Genomic DNA, 12875 nt, shown 5'->3' with positions numbered 1-12875 from the left:
ACTCATTAGCCTTTGAGTCAAAGTGTTCATACTCTTGAGTGGGTATTATCTTCCTGTTCTTCTTAATTGAATCAGTTCCCTGAAATATTGTTTCCAAGGCATCCCATATCTCATTTGCAGTTTTACAGTTTATTACCCTGTTTTACATTAAATTATCAATGGCACTATGCAGTAAGTGTCGTACCTTAGCATCCTTAGCAATTGATACGATATCTTCAGCAGTGTAATCACTCTTCTCTTTTGGTATAGACTTTGTTGCTTCACCTACAACTGCAACAACGAGTTTTGTTGGATTGTGAGGTATCTCCTTGATTCTATCAAGATATTCTGGATCTGTAGCTTCCAGAAACATAGTCATCCTCACCTTCCATATGGGATATTCAGATGGTTTCAATATGGGAACTCTAATAGCCTCATATCGACTATGGATTTGTGTCTTTGGAGGATCTTCAGTTTTGGTGGGCTTAGTTGGAGTTTCTACTTCAGACATGATTGTTTTTGGATCTTAAACTATTTGTATGTTAACAGATAGGCTCTGATACCATTTGTTAGGTCACACACACTGTAGAAGGGGGTTGAATACAGTGTATATCACAATCAAATCGAATTCTAATAACACAAGTAACAGAAAACAGACTTTATTCAAAGCAATAAACTCTGTTACAATATGGAACTGTCTTCTCTAGTGATGAACAAATATCATGAGAGCTGCTAGGGTTACAATGAATAATATTCTTGATAATGATAACACTTATAGTGTAAACCCTATGTCTGTGTTTATATACTACACAGTTACAAGATAATCGCTAATTGATATGGAATATAATTCTGCTTCCTAAAATATATCAATCAAATATCTTTTCTTCCAAGTATTCTATTCTTCATAGAATTCCTTCTTCATGCATATCTCTTCTTACATTTGTCTCGATCTTCTCTTTCTTCAATCAGCCGCCTTCCTTATCTGAACGTTTCCTTTAAGTCCTGATTTTATCTTCTGATAAATATCTCCTGAACCTTAAGTACTGATGACTTAAGTTCTGACTTCAGTATTAGTGCTGATTTCAGTTAAGTACTGATTTGTCCTATTTAAGTAAGATCTGAAAATTAAACATAAATCATATTAGTCATGACATTATCAAATATATCTAACACACCATGTGTGATAAGCTCACGAATCATGTTGTGTCTAACTCCTAAGTGTCTAGACTTGCCTTTGAACACTTATCTATAAGCATTAGCCAAGGCAGACTCACTATTACATCTGATAGATATGGATGATATCGGTTTAGGCCACAATAGAATCTCATAAATCAGATTTCTTAGCCATTCAACTTCTTTACCAGCCGCTGATAATGCCACAAATTCAGATTCCATCGTTGAATCAGTAATGCAACTCTGTTTCTTTGATGTCAAGAGATAGCACGTCCTCCAAGAAGGAATACCCAGCCACTTGTGGAAGAATGATCTTCCTTATTGGAAATCCAACTTGCATCTGAATGACCTTCAATAACCGAAGGAAATCCAGTATATATCAAACCATAATCCATGGTTCCTTCCAAGTACTTGAACACTCGACTTAAGGCTTGCCAATGATGTGAACTTGGTTTGCTTGTATACCTACTAAGCTTTCCAACAACATAGGCAATATCCGACCTAGTGTTTATCATGCCATACATAAGACTACCAATAGCCCTTAAATATTCAAGTTGAGATACTGCCACACCCTTGTTAGGTAGGAGTTTAATACTAGGATCAAAAGGAGTGCTAACAGGAGAACAATCCTTAAAGTTAAATCTTTTCAAAATCTTCTCAATATAATGAGATTGAGAAATTGAAATACCATTGTTCTCACGCTTGATCTTTATACCAAGAATCACCTCAGCCTCCCCCATGTCTTTCATATCAAAATTAGATGACAAGAACCCTTTTGTTTTATTCACTTGATTTTGGTTAGTACCAAAAATCAACATATCATCCACATATAAACAAATTATAACTCCTATACCAGAAGCATCAAATTTGCTATATACACACTTGTATGCTTGGTTAAGAAAATAACAATTAGACAAGACCATATTATCAAATTTATCATGTCAATCCTTCGGTGCTTGTTTTAGACCATACAGTGATTTCTTCAACTTACACACCTTGTTCTCATAACCAGGCATAACAAACCCTTCGGATTGTTTCATATAAATCTCTTCATCTAATTCACCATTCAAGAATGCAGTTTTCACATCCATTTGATGAATGACAAGGTTATGTATAGCAGCAAGTGCTATTAACAACCTAATAGTGGAAGTCCTAGCAACAGGAACATAAATATCAAAATAATCAATCCTTTCTTTTTGTCTAAAGCCTTGGATAACCAATCTAACTTTAAACTTATCTATTGTACCTTCCACCTTCATTTTCCTTTTGAAGATCCATTTGTTTCCCAATGCTTTACAGCCAGGGGGTAGATCACTCAATTCTCATGCATTATTATTCATGATAGAATCCATCTCATCCTGGATAGCTTCTTTCCAGAATGCAACATCCCTTGATGGCATAGCTTCATTAAAAGTTTTTGGATCATCCTCAATAATAAAACAATATTGGTATTGATATTCAATTTCATCTCTAGAACCTTCAACTAGATAAAGATGAAAATCATCTCCAAAAGACTTCACTTTTCTAGCTCTAGTGCTTCTCCTTGGTTCAGATGGTCCATGAACATCTTCAATAGAAACTGAGTTCCTATTATAAGAATTCTGAAGCATGTTCCTTGGCCTAGACATAAACGTAAATCTGTTTTCATCAAAGATAGCATCTTTTGACACAATAATCGAGTTCACAGACACATAGTCATTTGATTCTAACACATAAAATCTATATGCGATGGAATGCTCAGCATAACCAACAAAAATACAATCTATATCTCGTTCACCCAAGTTTCTTCTTTTTTATTCAGTGAGTCTTACAACTGCTCTACATCACCAAACTCTCAGAAAACTCAGTTTTGGTGACTCTTTGTACCAAAGTTCATAAGGGGTAATCTTATTTCTCTTACTAGGAATTTGATTCAATAAATAACAGGCTGTTAACATAGCCTCACCCCAAAAACCCTCACTCAAACCCGAGTAGGATAACAAGGAATTAACCATTTCTTTCAAAGTCCTATTCTTTTTTTCTGCCACACCATTTTGTTGTGGTGTATAAGGAGCTGTGGTTTGATGTATTATACTAGTAGATCGAAAATATACCGGATCATAATACTCTCCTCCTCTATCAGTACATAGTTTTTTAATCATGGTAATCTGATATAGCTCTACTTCTTCTTTATATATTTTAAAGAAGTCAACAACTTTATCCTTTGCATGCAACAAATATACATAACAATATCTAGAAGCATCATCAATAAAAGTAACTACATACTTTTTATTTCCTAATGATAGTGTAGAATGAAAATCACATAAATCACTATGTATTAGTTCTAATACATCAGACATCCTATTAGAATCTTTAAAGGGCATTCTAGTTATCTTTGTCAACATGCATGTTTTACATTTTTCATTGTTTAAATCAATAGCAGGTATAAGACTCATTTTAGACATATCCTTTATTCTTTTATAATGTAAATGTCCTAGTCTAGCATGCCATAAATATGATTTATTCAAACTATTGCTAGTACTAGTAGAAGCCATACAAGCAGATTCTTGATTAAATGGAGTATTTACATTCAACATAAACATACCATTACATAAATAGCCAAAGCCAACAAAATTACCATGTTTTGACAAGATATACTTGTCACTTTCATAAACTTGTTTATATCCATGATTATTTAATACAACACCAGACAAGAGATTCTTTCGAATTCCCGGAACATACAACACATTATTTAATAATATACATTTTCTAGAAGTAAAAACTAGCTTGACATTTCCTAGTCCTTTGATCGGTTCTGTTGCAACATTTCCCATCTTTAAGATAGATCCATCTTCGATTGGTTGAAAGTCTATGAACCAACGAAGATCTTTACATACATGACTCGTTGCTCCTGAATCAATCCACCAAGCAACATTATCATCATGCACATAAAATGCCTCAGATATTAGTGATACATAATTCTGACAAGAATTATAATTTTGTAGTAAAATCTGACCTTGTTACTTTTCTGGATCCTTGGATCCACTTGGACCAGCATTTTGCTTTTCCTGCTTGCCTTTACCAACCCGACAATCCTTCTTGAAATGTCCACGTTTGCCACACTTCCAATATGCCATCTTAGGCTTTTTGTTGGAAGAGTTGTAGTTTCCTTTAAACTTCCGTTTATCACCCTTGCCATCCTTAGAATTCTTAGAAGGTCCACCATCTTCAACCATATTTACAGAAGAATCATCGACTTGGTACTTACCCTTAGGATTATTCTCAATTTCTTGAGTTCTCAAAGCCTCTTTAATTTTAAAGTGACTTCCAAGTTCAACCAGCGTCATATCATCTTTATTATGTTTCAAGGTGTATTTAAAATCCTTCCATGATGGTGGCAGTTTATCTATAACACCATGAACAGAGATAGATTCATCCATCTTCAAATTGTGTTGAACAAACTGTCCCAGAATCCTTAATAATTCATTGTATTGTTCCATCACCGGTCTAGAATCGACCATTTTATAGTTCATAAAATTACTGACCAGAAACTTCTTACTAGAAGCATCTTCTGCCATGTACTTGGATTCAAGAGAATCCCACAATTCTTTCGCTGAATCAAAATTTTGGTATACATCGAAAAGGGAATCAGACATACCGTTCAAGATGTGACCGCGGCAGATGTAATCATCGTTTTCCCATTTGCAGCGCTTCCTTGTTTGTTCAATAGTTTCATTCTCAATCACTTCTGGCATGGGGGTACTCAGAACATACACAACCTTCAGCGTGGTCAACAAAAAATGCATCTTCTTCAGCCATCTTCTAAAATCCTGACCCTCAAACTTATCCAGTTTTGCAAACTTGCTTGTCATATCTTTTGCAGATTCTCTGTTCGTCATCTTCAGAAAAAAAATAACTTCAATCTATGTTGGGAAAAAATGATAGTAACTTGAATTTTTCGTGTGAATACTTTCAGATTGAAGTTATTTGTGGTTCACCCAAATAAATCAATTGGATAAAGTTAGAAATTCTGCAAAAAGAGAGAATGTGTTTTTGTTGTGAATTTCAAAAAAATGAACCAACCCTAAAATTGATCAATGCAACACCTATATATGGATGTCAGCAGATGTGTCTTTTTCCAACAGACACATCTCAGTCTTTTGCCAATAGACACATCTCAGTCTAACAGTCATGGCTAAAACTAACAGACACATCTTATTTCAACAGGTGTGGCTGCTGCCAATGGACATGTCTCATAAACAATAATACCAAAATCACAATAAACTCGAACAAAGCGTGCACTCCGCACTCTCCCGACTTGTTCAGTTTAATATTATGATTATATTGATCAACTAGTCAATCCAATTACACTAAAATATCCAACATATCACAATATTGTATGCTACTTTGGGATATTATTAAAATGACGAGCCCTATATATTCAAATGAAAAATTTGTCAATTTTATATGCAAAAAATAGGGGATTAATAAATCCGAGGCTTAAAAATATTTGGTCTACAGGCTGCTTTAGAATTTTTTTTAGTCCTCCTTCAATAATTGTGTCAGAATAGGGATATGAACCCATTTAATCTAAATTATTTCGAAAAACAATTATATGCGAGAGTACTCATTTCTGAAATAAAGTTAATCAAAGTTTATTATGATGAAACCATAAAATGGATCATCCTATTCACCAAGCTAACAAGAGCATCCCTTATGGAGAACTCACAAGACAACAATTTCACGACGAACACCAGATCTTTCATCAGCATGGTTACATGCTAAACAACCAAAATTTGAAGATATGGACCCAACTATGGTCCCCGTACCCGATTTTATCGCCTCGACTATGTGGGATTGTAGCAATGATCCATGGCTACGCATCAGAAAGCAGTTAGCTCCAGGAGTTAACTGCAGTAGCCATTGCCAAAACAGGGTTTATATTATGTGCACTTGATATTCAAGACCACGGATATTCTGATGGCTTTCTTGGTCATCTACCCGATATTCATTTCATTGTAGATGACTGCATCCACTTCTTTGATTCTGTTAGAAATAAAAATCCGAAACTTCCAGCTTTCCTATATAGAGAGTCTATAGGTGGTGCAATAACTATACTTGTTTTCCTGAAATAGCAGAGTGTATGGAACAGATTGATTTTAAGCAGAGCCATGTGTGGTCTTTCGAAGATTGTTAAACCAGCATGGCCACTCGAAAAGCTACTTACTCTAGTTGCTTCTGTGGCCCCTAATTGGGAAATCGGGATGTCTCCTAAAAATTATAAGTCGTACAAGGAGGTGTGGAAAAGAAAGCTGGTTATGAAGAGTCCTAGTCGCAATCGCATGATTTCAGGTACGTCAACTGCAAAATCGACACTGCAATTTTTGATGGCTTGCAAGATAATAGAAAGAGATTGTCATCAACTTAAAGTTCCCATGCTAGTAGTTTGTTAGATATGTTTGATGATGTCATGACTAATATGATGTGTTTAGTTTCAAAACTTAATATCAGGACTTAGTTGGGAATCAGGATTTACTGAAGACAGGAAGATATCAGAACTTAAGGTATCAGAACTTGTAATATTATACTTCAGAAGTAAAGTGCGGCTGATTTCTTGGAGAGGATCTGGACTAAACAAAGGAAGATATGCTTTAGGAGTTGGACGACCAGAAGACTTGTAAAAATATAATATCTGATTGATATATTTTAGGAAGAGATATATTTCATATCAATTAGAAGATATCTTGTAACTGTGTACTATATAAACATAGCTTAGGGTTTACACTATAAGTGTTATCATTCACGAGAATATTATTCATTGTAACCTTAACAGCTCTTAGTGATATCATACATCACTGAGAGAGTAGATTAAACCTACTATAATAGAGTTTGATATATTGAATAAACTTGTTTTCTGTTACATACTTGTGTTTATAATCGAATTGATTGTAGATACTATATTCAACCCCTTCTATAGTATCATTGAGGCCTAACAAGTGTTATCGATGCCAATCTGTTAAGCTTAAAAATAGTTAAGATCCAAACAAACAATCAATCATGTCTGATCAAGCAAAAATACCAGACCCTCAAGAACCTGCAAAGGTTCAACCCATTCAAAACACCAGTAGATATGAAACCATCAGGGTTCCTCTGCTCAGGGTGTCTGAGTACCCTGTATGGAGTGTGAAGATGGCCATATTTCAGGAAGCTACAGATCCAGAATATTTGGATAGAATTTATGATGGTCCACACAAGCTCACAAATCATTCTGTTGCAGTTGGGAATGAGCCACAGAGGATGATTCCCAAAGAAAAGAGAGAATACACCACTGAAGACATCTCTTCACTAGGCAAGGATGCAAAAGTAAGACACTTGCTTCATAGTGCATGTGGCGCCCTCCAAACCCGGGTTAGAAGTCTGGGGTCCACAACACAAACACAACATATCAACCTGTATATGAAATATTAATCACGATGACCCTGCTCTATATAACCACGGATCGCAACAGGTTAAAGTATGAAAACAAGCCACAGTCTTAACTTTTATTACAATGTACCAAACCCCAACTAATTTAGCTTACAACTGACAATAAAATTATCCTTACAATCTTACTATCCCACTGCCGCAATAAGCTCCTGCTGGCTCGATCCAACTCAATCTGGAATCCTAGCTCGTACATTGAACTGGGAAACCTCGCTATCAACCATATCCTTCTTAACTGTAGAATATATAAAAAGATTCGCAAGAGTGAGCTAACTAGCTCAGCAAGTCATAATAGGGATAACTGAGGATAAGCACTAATCAAATGAAATGATTCAGAGGAATCAAGTTTCTTTTTAACTAATCATTAGAATTGGATATTAATTTTAAGTTTTAAAAACCAAGGTTATGCTGCTGATCAGTCACGCACTAACCCCGAGCAAGCACACATCACTGCTCTAATTACTGGATCCAAGGCACACATTGGCCTAACTTGACCATTGGTATGGTCTGACCACGAATCTGGTCCACATATATAAAACTATCCAATCCTAAAGCAGTTCAATATGATAAACAATATAATTCGATAAAACAAGATCATAATCAATGATGGTTAAACACTTGAATAAAAATGTAAAGAAACTCATGGATATCTCAAGGGTATATCAATGTATGTATAAGAAACGGTTTCCAGCTTGTAAAGGATCAGGTATTCGACCAGTAATGAATTTTCAAGGTATAGTTCTTTGATGTTATAAGGAATGGTTGGAGTATAAAAGTTTCTGGTTTTCAAACAATTTTGTTCCAGTATTTGGTGTTTGATAATTATACATTTGGGGAGTAGTGTTATACTTGTGTGATTTGGTATCTGGAAATTAATAAAGGATGATTTACGAAAAATTTAAGGCTTATGGCTCACGAATCAAGTGAGGTGATTCGGGTTCAAGGTTGTATAATTCAAAGTACTTACATTATAAAACAGAGCTATTTTGAATACTTAACAATATTTCACGAGAGAATTTAGAAACATTTGCATTATATCTTGAAAAAGGTTTAGAAGTACTTGCCTTACAGGGCTTTACAACTGTTACTCACCAACTCTGAGCCGACTCTGCCGCTCAGGCTTTAACGTCCAACCACTAGACCACATTAGATTCGAATTTGACACTCAGGTTTTTTGTTGAAACTCTATTGAGCTCGTCGACTGACCACTAGGTTGTCTTTAGTCCATCGTCCACTTCCAGGTTTCCGACTATAACCTACAGGGTCGAAATACCTACGTTAGACGTCTAGGTATGCTTGACATATCCTCGATACTAATTCTTACCCAACGATATTCAAATCCGACTCGTAATTATGAATATTATAATAACATACGCAACAAATAGGATTCACAATCTTAAAGATTGGTTTGGTGTTCGTTTTCGGAAAATACATATACTCTTTAGTTTATGAAATCAGGGTTATCGATTTGGCGAAATATTTTATCACATCATGTAACCAAGTTCATATAAAACACACACACACACACACACACACACATATATATATAGTCACTCGACGTCCCGATAATCATCAGATACGTTCCCGTATTTACGTAATTCAGTTTCCCGAAAATCGGGCAGCGCCTTCTTTGTTTATCGGACTACCCGTCGAACACAATATCGACATCAAATCAATTCACAACAACTACAATGACAACCCAAATCACAATCCAAATGCACGAATCCCAATCACCGATATTATTTAACTATTACTCTTATTGGCATTTTATATTTTTATTCGTATTAGGACTCAGAATTGGATCATCACTGTCCACCGTCGACTCACCAAAGTTGACCGTCGACGGCGGAAAAATTTATTGGTGCCCGATATAATACGGGTTTCCGAATAAATTACACCGATTATTTTAAAATCATTTCCGCACGTATAATTTAATTTCACGAAATCAGTCAATGCAAATTCCTGCAGAAATTGAAATAATTAAAATAGGAACATAACATCAGGAATAATCGAACCAAAATAATAAAATAAAATGAGGGAACCACGCGCCTACGAGCTGCACAGCCACCACACCTCTCAAATTTCCCGAGAGGTAGCAACCACAACAACAGTCACCAAGGAAAAATCACAACTCAATTGATATACATGCATATGAGATACGCACACAACACATAAATAAGCAGAACACAGGCTGAATCGGAAACCATCGCGGCGCAGTCACCAGAATAATCACCGGCGACGCGACTGGAAAAACAGAGCAGGGCGGTAGTAATTACCAAGGAGACAGAACGATAAGGAGGGGATTCACAGGAGGGAAAAGGAAAAAAAATAGAGGGAGAGAGACTGAGACTGTGGCGGTGGAAAGAGGACTGAGGGGTGGGGAAAGAAGCTCCGCAATCAGAAAAGAAAACAGGGGTGGGGGTATCTGTGCGTGTGTTTGTTTGTTTTATTTATTTATTTTATATATTTTTTTTATAACAATCCAGCAGCAACACGTGGATCACATTCTGCTTACCACAGTTTTGTGAAACTCTGACACGTATCAAAAATTTACCACGTATACTTATTTCTGCTTAGAAGCCCCAATTCTGATTCACATTCTGTATTTAAACGAACCAGGTTGCACATAAAATAAGCTCAGAAAATTACAAAAATAGTCTTCAAATTTTCTAAAAATCCCGAAACTAATAAAATAAAATTTTCATAATTTTTAAAGCATTTTTGAAACACAACTCGTACCCGTACTTCACGATTAACGAACCGAGCTGCATTTAAAACAAATTCTGAAAATCACGAAAATAGTCTTAAAATACTAGAAATATCCCGAAGTTTATAAAAACATAAATTTTTAAATTTTTAAACAACTTTTCGAAATGCAATTTGTACCCGCTTTTATCAATTAAACGAATCAACGTGCGGGTGAAATTAATCCCAAAAATTTTCAAAATAATTTTAAAATTCTCAAAATATTCCAAACTTAAATAAATATGAGTTTCATAATTTTTGAAGAATTCTGGAATTAACTATGGATTTTACAAATAAAAGTAGTCAGAAAATCATTTAAAGATAAATAATCAATAAAATATTGATTTCTCAATTTCATAAAATCCTAAAAATAATTAGTGTAATTGTAAAACCATAAAAATAATTTTGAAGACATTTAAAATATTTATGCAAATAAATTTGTACTAAATCCACTGTAAAAAGTGAAAGCAATTCAATACGACTCCATAATTAACCACACGGACAACCCAATACACCATAAATTACACATATATAATAATCAAATAACACATAGCGGTCAAAACCAATACACATATTTTATTTAATTGATACTTCCACAATTATATATTAAATAATTCAAAAATACACGGGTCATTATATCCTTTTCCCCTTAAAAAGATTCTGTCCTCAGAATCTGGTCTAACTAAACGAGCGAGGATATTTGCCAAGCATATCTGACTCTTGTTCCCAAGCAGACTCTTCCACTCGAGGATTTTAAACGTACTTACTACAGATACACTCTCATTTCTAAGAACTTGCCTTTAACGATAAAGAATTTGGATCGCTCACTATATGCAGAACACACTTAGACAAGAGCCCATTGACTCTTACTCAATTGCTTAATTCAAATCAAATACTTATCGCTTTAACACTGACGGGAAAAACACATTATTTGTACACACTGTTGTGACGATACTCATTAACTTATGAACAACTTTATCTATATTTGTCGATACCTCGAATGGTTTACTAAATTTAGGGCTTAACTTCTCCCTTTTACTCAGACTTATCCAATCTCTTTCAATACGAAACTTTTACTAACACTACTGGTCCTATTTCTATGTTCATACTCTCTCTTGATACAATTTTGCCTTCTTTCTTTGTCTACTCCGAACTGTTTCAATCAATATCGCTACGCTCTTGGTGTGCCGATTTAACTTAGAATTTGACAACTTTCTTTCTCCCACTTTACTTTAATAGAAATGGGGACCTACACTTGCGTTCACATGAAGCTTGGTAAAGTGGCATTCCAAAGCTGACATCGCTGATAAATGATCATTCCAGTATTTCCTTAAAACTCAACCTCTCAACATATCTTACATTTCCTGAATCACTTCCGTACTTTGACTCTCTGTTTAAGAATAATAGGCGGTGCTTGTTTTCAACTTGGTTTCTAAACATTTAAACATCTCTTACTCTTTTTCATCAGTTAAAGCTGAAAAGTAATCTCATATATTCACGTATTATAACATTTAAGTATTTAAATTTTAGATTCCACTCTTTCCAATTCGTTTATTAACTTCTCGGTGGTCTTAATTACATCCAATCCTTTCTGTCGGCCTAAGGCATCTGTTACCATACGGCTTTGCTTAGGTAGTTGTTAACGGATTAATTCAGAATCCTTTGTTAACCTTAGTCAAAATTTTTATTCTTGAAGACTCAACGTATAGTTCCCTGATAAGATGTTATCAATAAATACAATTCACTTATCTGAGTACTCCTTATACACCATGTTCCTTAATTTCTTATAGACAACTGATACACTTGTTACTTCACATGATATCACCGGAGCTTGCAAGGCTCATAACTTATTCTATTCATAATCTCCGATATATTCTCAGGTCGGATATTAAGTTAATCCCCGAAACATAACACACTTCCTGAATTAGGTCTCGTAAGTAATTAATTCTTTATAGGGGTCACTTATTCTTATTTGTTGTTTTGTTGACTCCCGATAATCAGCACATACTCTTATACTTTCATTCATTTTTTTCCTTTGACATCACCGGTACACTTCACGATTCGCTTCTTGTAAAATCACTTCCCGGGTCTGCCTTATCTACTAGGCCTCCAATATTTCGCCTTAATCCTTTGACATGTCCACACTTCCTAATCCATCTTGAAATTTCCTTCCTATACCTGGTTATCACTATTTTTCTTTAAATTTTCGTATATTTTGGCATTTCTTCAGTAAATTAAATACTTTATATTGTGAATTCCCTGTGGGATCTCATTTCTTAATCCTTTTACTTATAGCATTCAAGTGCTCGAAGAAAACCTGGGGATAGCATAATCATTCTCCTGGACGTATAAATTTCCTCTTACTAACTGCTATCATCATGATCCATTATCTTCTCTTGACATCTCCTTATCTTTCCCTTAACAACTTCGACTGAAAGGTCATACTATCCATCCTTACTCCTTTTGGGTTATAAACTCTGACTTCCAATTCCAACTTCTAAAATTCCATAGATAAT

The sequence above is a fragment of the Apium graveolens genome, chromosome 6, assembly GCF_009905375.1.
Source record: "Apium graveolens cultivar Ventura chromosome 6, ASM990537v1, whole genome shotgun sequence".
In the NCBI taxonomy this organism is placed as follows: Eukaryota; Viridiplantae; Streptophyta; class Magnoliopsida; order Apiales; family Apiaceae; genus Apium; species Apium graveolens.
This window is presented reverse-complemented; position numbering follows the sequence as displayed.